Here is a 15904-nt window from a genome sequence, read left to right on the forward strand (position 1 = left end):
AGGAGAAGACCTTCAAAGGAATACTTTGAAGATCTCTTGTAGTGCTGCTCTCTCCTTGGTATTGTACATTGCTTTTAACTGTCTTGACAATAGTGATGTGTACTGTCCTTTCACTGGATAAATGTCTGTATTTTTACATCAGTTGTTCTAAAGTTGTCTCAAAAATATCATAATTTAAAGTTAGTTTGATGATTATAGGTGGAAAAACTGCACAAGGAAAAATGTTTATTTTTAGTTGATTTATTGCTCATTTACAGTAAGACTTGAAATAAATGGTTAATGAAAATCAATAATATTATGAAGGATTTCAAGTAAAGTCATAATCAGCTTTTGAATCTTTGTTTGAGCTTCACAATACCTTTCTTTACTAGAAAACATTAAATGTACCTGTGAACGTGCCTTAGAGCATTTTATCCAACCACTTCCTGAATGTAAGTCAGAGCCCTCACTGTTAAGTTATACTCAGAGCCCCCAAAGAAAATGAAACAATTAAAACTGATAGTTGTGTTAAATGTTAACCAGTCAAAAATAAACTTTAACCCATTCTCGCCCAAGGATATGAAATCAAGGTACTGTATTGTTTGAAGGTAGGGTGGCAAGTGTAAGTCAAGGAAAAGGGAAGGATAGTTCTTGTTTCTCTTCAAATAACAAATAATCCTTGCAATGTTATTTAATTGGATGTATCATGTGTAATTAGACAATCATTGACGCTAATACTAGATAGAAAACATTTATATAGTTGTTATTACATAAGACTATCACGATGCTGTATGATCTTGGGTTTAAAAAAACTCGCTTAGTTTTAGATAAATCTGATTTATCACTAGATAAGTACAATAACATCTGCACACTGAAGATTCAACAATCTTAGGGAAAGTCAGGGACAGAGATGGGGCCCTGTAATGTGGAACATCTACTTCATCAGTAATATCAGACAATATTACATATAGGTATAGTATCTGGAAATTGAGTTTGACTATCCAGAATACTTTCAATTATTAAAAAAAAAAATCAAATTATAAAATATAAATAATGAGTTTGAGGTTTTATTTAAAAAAATGGCATGGGTGCTTGAACTCCAGTAATGTCAGGCCTACTGCTGGAGTGGACCTAAGGAAAATAGGGAGTGGAGACACAGTGCTCAACCACAGGGTCTAACTGCCTGGTCCTAAAGCTGACAGCTCCGTACAGGCTTTAAGTGGCCTGTTAAAGGAGCTGACAGAGTTTTTATTTAAAATCCTCCACCACAGGTGGGTGCCTAAGATGGCGGTGGCTGTGGTGGCAGCAGCCTTGAGGGGTTGCAGACTCTGGGAAGGCAGCAGACCAGCGTAGGCAACAGAAATGGGGAGAAAACTCCCCCCCCCCCCCCCCCACATTGAGAAGGAGAAGCATAGAGATGAACTACAGGATAGTGACCATGGCAGTGGACTAGCGAGGAGCTCAGCAGCTAAAAGACCCAAACAGGCTGTAGGCTTCTGGAGGCTGCCTCATGGAAACCAGATATCAGAACCGGGATTCAAGAGGGTGCTGAAGGCAAGAAGAGTTCTTGAGAGTATTGGAGGAATTGGATCTAGACCTCACTTATTTGTACTTCTGAGGAAAAAGAAGTGAGTTAATCTTGGAGCAAATGAAGAATTGCTGGAGGAACTCAGCAGGTCAGACAGGGGTAGATGGGTAGAAATGGTCAATCAACATTTCGAGCCTGCACCCTTTATCAAGACTAAGCTTGTACAGGTGAAATTACCGTATATAAAGGGGGGCAGAGTCTGGAGGAGAAGGGGGAGATAGGGTATAGGACAGAGGATATGAAGATGGAGAGACAAGGGAGACAGGTAGAGGGTGAAATCAAGGTTCTGTGTAACCCCAGAGGCTGTGGGAGTACCGGAGGCAAATCCTCAGAGATTCAATGACTCTGAAAGGACTCACTATTGCTTTTCTTTCTCTGCCTATAGAGGGCACTGGGTAATACTAGAACATTGAACAGAGCAGCATAGTACAGGCCCTTCTGCCCGCAATGTTGTGCCGACCTTTAGACCTTGCCTCCCACATAACCCTCCACTTTAAATTCATCCATACGCTTCTCTAGTGATCACTTGAAATTCACCAATGTGCCAGCCTCCACCCCACAGGACCCAGGAAGTACATTCCATGCACTACCTTAAAGCCAGGCCCTCTTGTATTGAGCAGCAGTGCCTTGGGAAGGAGGCCCTGGCTGTCCACTCCATCTATTTCTCTTAATATCTTGTATACCTTTATCATTCATGTCTTCTCTTATCCTTGTTCTCTCCAAAGAGTAAAGCCCTAGCTCCCTTAATCTCTGCTCAATGCACACTCTCTGAACCGGATATCATCCTTGTAAATACCCGAGGCCCTTTGGAAGCCCTTCTTGCACCGCACCCTCCCAAATCCAGGTTCTGATAGCTGGTTCCCAGCACTCCGCAGCCTGCGTACAATAGGCCCTTCTACTGCGAGTTGCCAGTCGCCCAACTGCCGCTGAGCCCCTTGCTTGTCGGCTGGTGTGATCACCGTCTTGTCGGGTCTTCTGCGCTTCTTCTCAGTGGGGGTTGTTCTCCCTATTTCTCGTGCCCTGTGCTGGTCCACTGCTCACCTGGAGTCTGCAGTCTCTTATGGTATGTTGCCCAGCACAGGTGCCACCATCTTGGGCACAGACCCCATGGTTTCAGGATTTACAAAAAAAAAACCGCCTTCAGCTCCTTTAATAGGCTGTGTAAAGCCTGTGTGGAGCATTGGCATTAGGACTGGGCAGTAAGACCCCACTCAGCTTTTCAGAAGAATTCTTTTAAAAAAACATACAGTATAACATGAGGTTATGGAAAAAGTGCACACGTTCACCACAAAAATTGAGGAAGAAAAAATAAAAACTGCATTCATATGTTTGTTATATTCTCTTCCAAAGGACATTCTAGCCAACATATTTTGAACAAAAAACAGAACACGGTAGAAATATTCAGTTGCTCAAAGAACATCCGTGGAAAGAGATGGAAAAGGGCGAAAGCAGGTTAGTTTTTAGTTACTGTAGAGATTAATTTGTAAAGGTCACCCAGTTTAAAGGTTGGTAGAGACAATTAGAGAAAAAAAAACAAAAGCTTGAGTTAGAGAGTGGAATAATGACAAAAAAAACATGAAACAATATGAAATGCATAGCTGTAAGGTGTTCTCAGCAAATCTCACCTAGCTCGTGGATGGAGAAAAACTGGGCAGATGACTTGTGGCAGGAGAGCCCAATTGAGATACAAAGAGCAGTGAGTTAGCTGATGTATGGTTTGATATTGAGTCTGGAAGATTGCAACATTGAGAAGGTCATGAATAATAAAACATGAGGAACAGCACATCATATTTCTCCTGTTCAGCCTTAAACCCAACAGCATGAATACTGATTTTCCTAAATTTAAATAACCTTCACCCCACCTGGTTCCACTGTCTCCATGTACTCTTTACCTTCTCCTGCACTGATTCTTTCTCTCTCTCTCCCTCTCTAACTTTTCTTTCCCACCTCCCTTCGCAAGGATTTCTCCCTCTACCTGTCTCCCATGTCTCTCCATCTTCATGTCTTCTGTCCTATACCCTATGCCCCCCCACCTCCTCCAGACTCTGTCCCCCTTTATACTTGTACGAGCATAGTCTTGATAAAGGGTGCAGACTCAAAATGTTGATTATCCATTTCTACCCATCTACCCCTGTCTGACCTGTTGAGTTCCTCCAGCAATTCTTCATTTGCTCCAAGAAGATTTTTTTTTCTCAGAAGTACAAATAAGTGAGATTTGTTGTCTGAGGAGACACTGAAGAATGGAAGGGGACCTCGTTGAAACTTAGAATTGTTAAAGGACTTGACCAACTAGATGTTCCAGAGAATATTTCCCCTGATGTAGGAAGTCTTGGAACATAGTGCACAATGGTTCAGTTGAATAGGACTTAAATGAGGAAAATATTTTTTCTTCAAGGAGTTCTTTTGGAATCAGACATTGGCTTCTTTCAAAGCAGATCAATGTATTTCTGGATAATAAGGGAATCAAAAAAATAAAGTGGAATGATGGAAAATAGATCAGCCACGATTTTGATGAATAGCAGTGCAGGATCTAAGCTTGGATAACTTACTCCCGCTCCTATTTGTTATGTTCTTGTGTACTGAAAGTAATAAGGTAAGTAGGTAATGGACCTTTCATGCCTTAGCAGTTATTAGCCCTGTCATATTTCTCCTAATTTAAAATGTAAGATAATTTTTCATTAAGTAGAAATTTTATCTGTAATCAATTGAAAATATCCATGGAATTATAGATTAGAAACTATTACAGAAGTATATCTGAAACATCAACAAAAAAAATTCTACTTGCATTTCAGTTCTATCTGAAATATTCTCAGAAGACTGAGATTTGTATCTAATTAGATTACAATTTGAATGCATTTCAACATGAACAAAATACACATTTTTATTTGAATTCTGGCCTTTCTGATTCTGTTTTAAATGAGAAAGACTGTGCATTTAATATATGGGAGAATAATTCATGATGCAACAATAGTTCAGAGGATATTCCTGCTCAATAACTTATCAGATCTATGGCTTTCCCCTTGCTGATTTTATACGAACAAAAATCATGTTTAAAACATGAAGACAGGCAAAATTCAACTTTACCACACAAAGATGTCTGAGAACTACTTTGTACGCATAATATTTATTTGGCTATATAAACTCTATATAATATTGAGTTTATTTCTGTGTGTGTCCTGTAGAAGAGATGCTGGGGAAATCAATGAATAAAACAGGGGGCTGTAAAGCCAGGGTTTATTTCTGTGTGTATCCTGTAGAAGAGATGCTGGAGAAATCAATGAATAAAACAGGGGGCAGAATTTACTGTAAAGGGCTGTTGCAGTAGATGATTTCCTGAGTTTAGGAACAGGAGAATGTCACTCAGCCTATCATATGCCTATTAAATCTTTGTGTGCTGGGGAGTGGCAGGTCTTTGACTGCATTTTCTCAGTTTTAGATATGTGACAGACTTTGAAGCAGGAAAGCTGTCGCCAAAAGGGAAGGGAGAGCCTCAGAGGACATAGTGTAATTCTGAGCCACTTCCTACAAGCTGCAGAGATTGCCATTGTCAGAATTCTGGAGTAGATCATTTGCCTTCTCTCTAAACCTTTACATCAGCTTTCGAAACTTGTGGGCACATACAAGATAGAAGTGCACCCTGGTGTGGAGAATCATTGTTTTGTCTGGTTGTATATTAAATTGACCTATAACCCTTAGTACATTTTTAATGATGGGAGGAAACTGGTGTTGTGTACTAGATTAACAGCAATGGTCATAACCAAGATAATGGTATTTTCAAAAACAATAATTTTTATTATTAATTATTAAGAACATAACACTTTTAAAAAAAAGTTTTCACACTATGAACCATATTGACCAAAATACACATAAACATTTCCCTCTTAAATATACACTGTCATTTTCTCCCCTTCCCCCCCCTCCTTCCCACTCCCCTCCCCACCCACTAAACGTTCAACATATACAATACATTAAACCCATTAAATGATGTCATCACACAATGAAAATAAACAAGAAATTTGTGTATTCTACTTTTACATACTGGGTCAGTTCATTTCATCTTCTCATTCTGTCATTTTAGGTGGTGGAGGTCCGCGGTAGGACTTCTCTGTTGTGTTCCATGTATGGTTCCCCAAATTTGTTCGAATACTGTGATGTAATTTCTTAAATTATATGTTATTTTTTCCAATGGAATACATTTATTCATTTCTATGTACCATTGCTGTATTCTCAGGCTATCTTCTGGTTTCCAGGTTGACATTATACATTTTTTTGCTACAGCTAAGGCTATCATAATAAATCTTTTTTATGCTCCATCCAAATCGAGTCCAAGTTCTTTACTTCTTATATTACTTAGAAGAAAGATCTCTGGATTTTTTGGTATGTTGCTTTTTGTGATTTTATTTAATACCTGATTTAGATCTTCCCAAAACTTTTCTACTTTCTCACCTGCCCAAATTGCATGTACTGTTGTTCCCGTTTCCTTCTTACAGCGAACACATCTGTCTGATACTGTTGGGTCCCATTTATTTAACTTTTGGGGCGTGGAGTATAGCCTGTGTAACCAATTATATTGTATCATGCGTAACCTCATGTTTATTGTACTTCTCATAGTTCCGGAGCATAGCTTTTCCCATGTTTCATTCTTTATCTTGATGTTTAGATCTTGTTCCCACTTTTGTTTGGGTTTACAGCTTATTTCATCATTCTCTTTTGCAGTTTGATGTACATGTTTGTTATAAATCTTTTAATTATCATTGTGTCTGTAATCACATATGTTGGAGAACCAATTGGGTCTAGTGATCATAATTCTGTTAGTTTTAGGGTAGTTTTAAGGAAGAGCAAGGAGAGGCCTAAAGTTGAGGTTCTGGATTGGAAAAGAGCAAATTTCGAAGGAATAAGAAGGGATTTGGGGAGTATTGAGTGGGACAGGATATTTTCAGGTAAGGATGTTAATGAAAAATGGAGGATATTCAAAAAAGAAATTTTGAGGGTACAGAGTAATTATGTCCCCGTCTGGATCAAAGGAAAGGCTGGAAGTCATAGGGAGGCTTGGTTTTTGAGGAATATTGGAAATTTGGTTAGGAGAAAAAGGGAGGTGTACAAGAAGTATCAAGAGCAGGGAGCTGAGAAGTTGAAGGAGGACTACAAGGAGTGTAGAAGGAATCTTAAGAAAGAAATTAGAAAGGCCAAAAAAAGGCATGAAGAGGCTTTGGCTGACAGAGTAAAAATAAATCCAAAGGGTTTCTATAAGTACATTAAAAGTAAAAGATTAGTGAGAGATAAAATTGGACCCCTTGTAGATAGCGAGGGTAGGATGAGTGAAAAGTCTGAGGAAATGGGGGAAATTTTGAATGATTTCTTTGCCTCGGTATTCATTAGGGAAAAAATGTTGAACCAGTTGAAGTAAAGAAAAATAGTGGGGAGGTCATGAAGCATATAAGGATAACTGAGGAGGTAGTGATGGCTGTGTTAAAAAAGATAAAGGTGGAATAATCTCCCAGACCGGACAAAATATTCCCTAGGACACTCAGGGAGGCTAGTGGACAGTTAGTGGGGCCATTAACAGAGATATTTAGGATGTCACTGGCCACGGGGGTGATACCAAAGGATTGGAGGGTGGCGCATGTGGTTCCTCTGTTTAAGAAAGGGTCCAAATGCAAACCTGGGAATTATAGGCCTGTAAGTCTGACGTCTGTGGTGGGCAAGTTGATGGAAAGTGTTCTGAGGGATGCTATTTACAAATGTTTGGAGGTACAGGGATTGATAGGGAGTAATCAGCATGGTTTTGTCAGGGGTAGATCATGCTTGACAAACCTGATTGAGTTCTTCGAGGGGGTTACAAAAAAGGTTGATGAAGGAAAAGCTGTGGATGTTGTCTATTTGGACTTTTGTAAAGCTTTTGACAAAGTTCCCCACAGGAGGTTAGGAAAAAAGGTGGAGGTATTAGGTATAAATAAGGAGGTAGTGAAATGGATTCAGCAGTGGTTGGATGGAAGGTGTCAGAGAGTAGTGGTAGAAAATTGTTTGTCCAATTGGAGGCCGGTGACTAGTGGAGTTCCTCAGGGTTCGGTCCTGGGTCCACTATTATTTGTTATATATATTAACGATCTGGATGTAGGGGTAGAGAATTGGATAAGCAAGTTTGCGGATGACACAAAGATTGGTGGTGTTGTGGACAGTGAGGTAGATTACCGTAGATTAAAAGGTGATTTAGGAAGGCTGGAGGTGTGGGCTGAGAAATGGCTGATGGAATTTAATACAGATAAATGTGAGGTGCTACATTCTGGAAAGGCAAATTTAAATAGGTCATATACATTGAATGGTAGACAATTGAGGAGTGCAGAGCAACAAAGGGATTTAGGAGTTATGGTAAATAGTACCCTGAAGGCTGATACTCAGGTAGATGGTGTGGTGAAGAAGGCATTTGGAATGTTGGCCTTCATAAATCGGAGTCTTGAATTCAAGAGTAGGGAGGTTATGATGAAATTGTACAAGGCATTGGTGAGGCCAAATTTGGAGTACTGTGTACAGTTTTGGTCACCAAATTATAGGAAAGATATAAACAAAATAGAGAGAGTGCAGAGAAGGTTCACGAGAATGTTGACAGGATTTCAGGGTCTGAGTTACAGGGAAAGGTTGTGCAGTCTGGGGCTTTTTTCTCTGGAGCGTAGAAGATTGACAGGGAACTTGATAGAGGTGTTTAAGATTTTAAAAGGGACAGACAGAGTAAATGTGGATAGGCTTTTTCAATTAAGAAAGGGGGAGATTCAAACTAGAGGACATGGTTTAAGATTGAAGGGGGAAAATTATAAGGGGAACATGAGGGGACATTTCTTTACGCAGAGGGTGGTAGGAAAGTGGAATGAGCTTCCGGCAGACGTGGTCTAGGCAGGATCATTGGTTACATTTAAGGAAAGACTGGATCGTTACATGGATAGGAGGGGACTAGAGGGGTATGGACCGGGTGCTGGTCAGTGGGACTAGGAGGGTGGGGATTTGCTACGGCATGGACTAGTAGGGCCGAACTGGCCTGTTCTGTGCTGTAAGTGGTTATATGGTTAAAAAACTGCTTCCTTCTGGTAACCTCAGCCTGCTTCCCAATTTGTCCTTCAAGTAGGCTTTCAGTTGGTGGTATGCAAACATTGTACCGTGAGTTATACCATATTTGTACAAAAGATAATACATTATTTTCCAAAAAACAATTTTCTATTCTTTTGATCCCTTTTCTCTCCCATTCTCTAAAGGAAAGGTTATCTATTGTGAAAGGGATTAGTTGATTTTGCGTCAATATTAATTTTGGTAGTTGGTAATTTGTTTTACTCCTTTCTACGTAAATCTTCTTCCAAATGTTGAGCTGATGGTGCAGTACTGGTGAATTCCTATGTTGCACCAGCTTTTCATCCCACTTATATAGTATATCTTCAGGTACCTTCTCCCCTATTTTATCTAGCTCTAATCTGGTCCAATCTGGTTTTTCCCTTTGTTTGATAAAAATCTGATAGGTATCTTAATTGTGCTGCTCTATAATAATTCTTAAAGTTTGGTAGCTGTAAGCCCCCTTGTTTGTAAATCTTCATCCGCAAAGTGAAGCCAAAGATCCTCGGTTTTCCCCCTTTCCATATGACTTTCTTTATTATTTTCTTTAGCTCATTGAAGAATTTCTCTGTTAAGTGAATTGGTAACGATTGAAATAGGTATTGTATCCTTGGGAAGATATTCATTTTAATGCAATTTACCCTGAAGAACATAACACTTCTTAATGTATATGTGTATGTTTGTGTGTTAAAACCCAAACCATTACATTTTAAGCTTAATTCTGAAGAGATGATTTTAAAGTCCAGTTTCAGAAAGCTTTTATGTTGAAACTCAAAGTATTTACTGCTGTTCAAAAGCAATTATGGAGTAGGTGTGTGACATCAGATTTCTTTAAATTGTTGCTCAAAAGCAACAAGTCATCAAGTCATCAGACCTCTTTAAAACTCACAAATTTCTTTTGTAGAGTTGTTTTCAGAGCAATGTTTCTCCATACCAACAATTTTCTTTCTCTTGCATGGAGATTTTGGAATCTGTGTTCCAAATGAAGGATCTGCCCTCTTTTCCAAAGAGACAATGAAGTGGATTTTTTTTTTCCATGATGATTTCACAAATCCAGACAAGGGCTACATGAAGTGGCCATACAAAAATGGATCTGTTCTCTTTTCCAAAGAGACAGCAAAGTGGATAAATTCTTCCAAACCACTTTACCAGTGTTCCTCCTTTTTATAAGGAGAACATAAGCAGCCTTTTGTTGTTGCATTTCAATCCTGTCTTACTTACAGGATGGTCAAGCCCCTTCAATCCTGTGTTACCTACAGTTTGACCAGGTGTTTTCTGGATTCAAAATGTCCCTGTTTCACCAAAATATCTCATCATATGATGCATGTCTTTGAAGTTCATATTGCCTTCTTCAGAAGTATGAATCATAAGCCAATGGACTCTGGCCCATCTGTGACCATTGAATTAAAAGTCCAACTTGTTTGAATATCTGCCTCTGAACTTCCTTTCTAACAACACAAGTAAAAGGGCAAAGAGTCTTGTATTTAAACAGATGGCCTCTTTGAGCAACCAGCAGTTCTTGAATACAGAACTTCATTTTTATGGATATTTACACAACTTCCACTGAACAATTAATCCATAGACCACTGGTCTTCAAGATCTTCCAGTTTCCATTTCAAAGGATTCTGAGAGTAATTATGTCTGTAAAATGTAAATGTAGCCTGTCCACCCAAAAACTAACTTTACTGAGAAATATATAATTTTATAACTTAACTTTAAAGATTAATATTAACATCAATCCGTTGCACTGGGAAAACCCACACAGACTCATGGAGAACATACAAACTCCTTACAGACAGCATGGGATTCAAACCCAGGTCTCGATCGCTGGTACTGTAACAGCATTGGACTAATCATGCCATTCCCAGTTGCAGTCAGATGATAATAAATTTGAACTTAACAGCATGGTGGAACAGAGGGATCTTGGGGTTTAAGTCCATTGCCCCCTCAAGATTCTATTGCAAGTTGATGGTGGTTAAGAAGTCATAATGTGTTGGTCTTCATTAATCAGAGGATTGAATTAAAGAACCATAAAGTAGTGTTCAAGCTCTACAAAACTCTGGTAAGCCCACAATTTGAGTATTGTGGTAAAACAAGAAAGTCTGCAGTTGCTGGGTTGAATGTATTATACAAACATGTTGGAGAAACTCAGCAGGTCATGCCTGATGAAAGGCCCTGTTTACTTCCTATGGATATGGTGTGAACTGCTGAGCTTCTCCAGCACATTTGTGTATTATACTTTGAATACTGCTTTCAGTTTTGGTTGTGTCATAATAGTAAAGATTAGGCAGCTTTAGAGATAGTGCAGAGGAGATTTACCAGGATGTTGCCTGGTTTGGAGAGCATGTCTTATGAAGGAAAGGTTGACTGAGCTTGGACTTTAATCTTTATGGCAACAGAGGATGAGAAGGTGAGTTAATAGAGCTGCATAACATTTTCAAAGGCCTAGATAGAATGGACAGCCAGCACCCTTTGCCCAAGGAGGTAAAGGCCGATACCATAGGACATCTGTTTAAGATGGGTGGAGGAATATTTAGAGGAGATGTTAGATGCATGTTTCTTTTTAACAGAGAATGGTGGGTGCCTGGAATGCATTTCCAGGGTGGTGGTGGTAGAGGCTGGTACAATGGAGAAATTTAAGAGACTCTCAGGCAGGCACGTGGCTTTACAAAAAAAATGGAGGGTGTTGGGCTGTGAGGTTGGGAAGGGTTAGATTGATGCAAAGTTGTCCGTGAACTACTCTTTGCAGACGATGCCGCTTTAGTTGCCCATTCAGAGCCAGCTCTTCAGCGCTTGACGTCCTGCTTTGCGGAAACTGCCAAAATGTTTGGCCTGGAAGTCAGCCTGAAGAAAACTGAGGTCCTCCATCAGCCAGCTCCCCACCATGATTACCAGCCCCCCCACATCTCCATCGGGCACACAAAACTCAAAACGGTCAACCAGTTTACCTATCTCGGCTGCACCATTTCATCAGATGCAAGGATCGACAATGAGATAGACAACAGACTCGCCAAGGCAATTAGCGCCTTTGGAAGACTACACAAAAGAGTCTGGAAAAACAACCAACTGAAAAACCTCACAAAGATAAGCGTATACAGAGCCGTTGTCATACCCACACTCCTGTTCGGCTCCGAATCATGGGTCCTCTACCGGCACCACCTACGGCTCCTAGAACGCTTCCACCAGCGTTGTCTCCGCTCCATCCTCAACATCCATTGGAGCGCTTACATCCCTAACGTCGAAGTACTCGAGATGGCAGAGGTCGACAGCATCGAGTCCACGCTGCTGAAGATCCAGCTGCGCTGGATGGGTCACGTCTCCAGAATGGAGGACCATCGCCTTCCCAAGATCGTGTTATATGGCGAGCTCTCCACTGGCCACCGTGACAGAGGTGCACCAAAGAAAAGGTACAAGGACTGCCTAAAGAAATCTCTTGGTGCCTGCCTCATTGACCACCGCCAGTGGGCTGATAACGCCTCAAACCGTGCATCTTGGCGCCTCACAGTTTGGCGGGCAGCAACCTCCTTTGAAGAAGACCACAGAGCCCACCTCACTGACAAAAGGCAAAGGAGGAAAAACCCAACACCCAACCCCAACCAACCAATTTTCCCCTGCAACCGCTGCAATCGTGTCTGCCTGTCCCGCATCGGACTTGTCAGCCACAAACGAGCCTGCAGCTGACGTGGACTTTTTACCCCCTCCATAAATCTTCGTCCGCGAAGCCAAGCCAAAGAAGAAATAATATATAATATCATGGACTAAAGGGTCTGTAATGTGTTGTACTGCTCTATGTTTGTAATTCTAGCCCACAGATTTCTGATCTGACCTGGAAATGACTCTCAAAGCCTGCATGTCTGGCACCACTACTATAAACATTTTGTAATTAAAAGCACGATATATCATTGAATTTGGAACCAAATCAGACTACCTTTCACTTTTGCAATTAGTTTGTGATTTTCCAAGATCCAATATATGAATAAATTGTTAATAAGTTTATATTATTTCAGGAAATGTGACTGCTTTTTAATACACATTCAGAAAGTCTGACTCTGGAATGGAGTCAATTTCTGTTCTCTTACCAGGTTGCATGAAGTGTGTATTTCACACATGAGCACAGCATAGCAGAAATCTTTCACTGTGTGTAGTCTGCCAACTGATAATTTGAGAAGCCTTTCTGCAGCACCACAAACTTGTGGGCCAGAAGGGTCTAATACTGTGCGGTATCTCTACATTTGAAAAGAATATTAATTTCTCCAACTTTCTCGTCTCTCCATCTGATCATATCACCTCCCAGATGAATACTCCTGATATGCTAGCTGCTTTCCTTAACTATAGCTTCTCCTGTACCCGAGTTGACAGGGCTCTTGACTGCATCTGTTGCATTTCCAACACTTCTGCTCTCAGATCCCGTTCTCCAAGTGCAAACAAGTACAAGTTTCCTACTAACTTCACCAGCCAACATGTTTAATTATTTGTAATTTCTAATGCATCCAACATTCAGTCAACTCCAAACACATCTTCCTCTCCCTTCCCCTTTCAGCAAAAAAAAGGGGCCATTCCCTATGGTCCACTCTTCCATATCCTCATGGCACTTTCCCATGTAATTACAGGAAATACAGCACTCAGCTTTTTACCTCCAACTGTCCTGAGATCCAGGGACATAACTAATCTTTCCTGTCAAAGCAGTATTTCCTTTTTACTTCTCAATGTACTCTAGTCAATGCTCATTGATGTGATCTGCTCTTCACTGGGGAAACCAAATCTACGTTTGATCTCTATTCAGTACACACGATAACCTTGAACCTCTAATTGCCTGTTCCTGTGATTCTTCAGCCCACTTCCACTCTAACCCTTCTGTTCCAATGAGGAACAATGATCTTGGGGAACAGCATCTCACCTCCACCTGGGCATTTGGCAGATTTCAGATCTCAACATTGACTGATTTCAGGAAATGAGCCATTCCAGCCTGGTATTTCCAGCATTACTTTTTGTTTCTCTTCTCTTCTGGGATTTCAGATTGATCTCATCTTCAGACTTCTTTCAATGATTCCCTCTGCCCACACCACCGTCACCACCACTTGTCCATCAATCTCACCTAGTCTCCACCCTACCACAAACACCCTTTCTCTGCAACTTGCACCATTTTTCCCCAATTGTCATGAAACATCAAATCTGTTTCTTTCTCCACAGATGCTGCCTGACTTGCTGAGTATTTCCCTAATTTTCCTTTGAGGGAAAAACATCAAGAGCAATCACTGAATTATTTTACAATTGGCAACAAAAGTAGGTAAAATGCTGCAGGTGTTAAACTTGCACTTTGTGAGGGTGGCCACAACTGCACAGTCATTGAAACAACATCCTCTGAATCTGATAGACTCATAGGAACATAGGAAGTAGGAACAGGAGTAGGCCAAAAATGGCCCATCGAGCCTGCTCTGCCATTCAATACGATCATGGCTGATCTAATTTATGACCTAACTCCACCTACCTGCCTTCTCCCCATATCCCCTAATTCCTCTATCATGTAAAACTTTATCTAACCAAATTTTAAATATGTTTAATGAAGCAGCCTCAACCACTTTCCTGGTTAGAGAATTCCAAACATTCACTACTCTCTGGGAAAAACTATTTTTCCTCATCTCTGTCCTAAATCTATTCCCCCGAATCTTGAGACTGTGTCCTCTTGTTTTAGTTTCCCCGGCCAGCTCAAAAAACCTTCCTACATCTATCCTATCCATACCTTTCATAATCCTATATGTTTCTATAAGATCTCCTCTCATTCTTCTGAACTCGAGCGAATACAATCCTAGATGATTTAATCTTTCATCATAAGCCAACCCTTTCATCCCAGGGATCGACCTAGTAAACCTCCTCTGGACCGTCTCCAAAGCCAGTATATCCTTCCTCAAATATGGAGACCAGAACTGGACACAGTACTCCAGGTGCGGTCTCACCAGTACCTTGTACAGTTGCAACATTACCTTCCTACTCCTGAATTCAATTCCTCTAGCAATGAAGGCCAACATTCCATTTGCCTTCTTAATAACCTGCTGCACCTGCAACCTAACTTTTTGCGATTCATGCACAAGCACTCCCAAGTCCCTCTGCACAACAGCATGCTGTAGTTTTTCACCCTTTAAATAATATTCAGCTCTTTTATTTTTCTTGCCAAAGTGGATAACCTCACACTTACTAACATTGTACTCCATCTGCCAGACCTTTGCCCACTCATCCAGCTTAACTATATCCCTCTGCAGACTCTCCACATTCTCATTACAATTTGCTCTTCCACTCAATTTGGTGTCATCTGCAAACTTGGCTACACCACATTTTGTCCCCTCCTCCAAGTCATCAATGTAAATGATGAACAGTTGTGGGCCTAACACCGACCCCTGCGGCACCCTACTTACCACTCTCTACCAACCTGAAAAACTCCCATTTATCCCTACTCTCTGCCTCCTGTCAGACAACCAATTTTCAATCCAGGCCAATAGACTTCCCTGGACTTCACTTTGCTGTAACTTACTGATAAGTCTCTTGTGCGGCACCTTATCAAACGCTTTCTGGAAATCCAAATATACAACATCAACCTGTTCCCCTCTATCCAACACATCTATTATATCCTCAAAGAATTCTAACAAGTTTGTCAAACAAGATTTTCCCTTTCTAAAACCATGCTGTGTCTGTTTGATTGAACACTTACGTTCCAAAAGTTTCACTATTTCAAAGTCCTTATCTTCATTATTATCTGTGCATATAGAACCACAACCAGATGAAACATATAGTTATCATATTATGCATATTTTATAAAGATATAATTTAAAATACACACACATTCCCCCCCACACCATATATTCACACACAGATAGACCCCGACCTACGATATTCTGACTGACGATATTTCAAAGTTGCAATTATCAGAATGCGTTTTGAATATTGTTAAGTTGGAGTCTACCTGTATCGATGTAGTTGCTTTTCCTTCTTTGAAGGAAATGCTTCCATCCAATCAGTGCATGCAGATCAGTTCCCAATCATGCTTTGTCAGACCCAACGGTATTTTTTTTTAAAAAAGGTGATTTGGAACACATGCAGAGATGGCCGTCACTGGGGAGGGAGAGATTGAAGCGGGAGAGAAAGCGATGGCAATCTGCACATGCTTTCCAAATCACAACATAGGTTGCGAATTGATGCCACTGCCCCTAGTTACCAGGTGCCATCTTGGGCTCCCAGCTGGAGCAGAGA

Source organism: Narcine bancroftii, chromosome 4 (genome assembly GCF_036971445.1).
Source record: "Narcine bancroftii isolate sNarBan1 chromosome 4, sNarBan1.hap1, whole genome shotgun sequence".
In the NCBI taxonomy this organism is placed as follows: Eukaryota; Metazoa; Chordata; class Chondrichthyes; order Torpediniformes; family Narcinidae; genus Narcine; species Narcine bancroftii.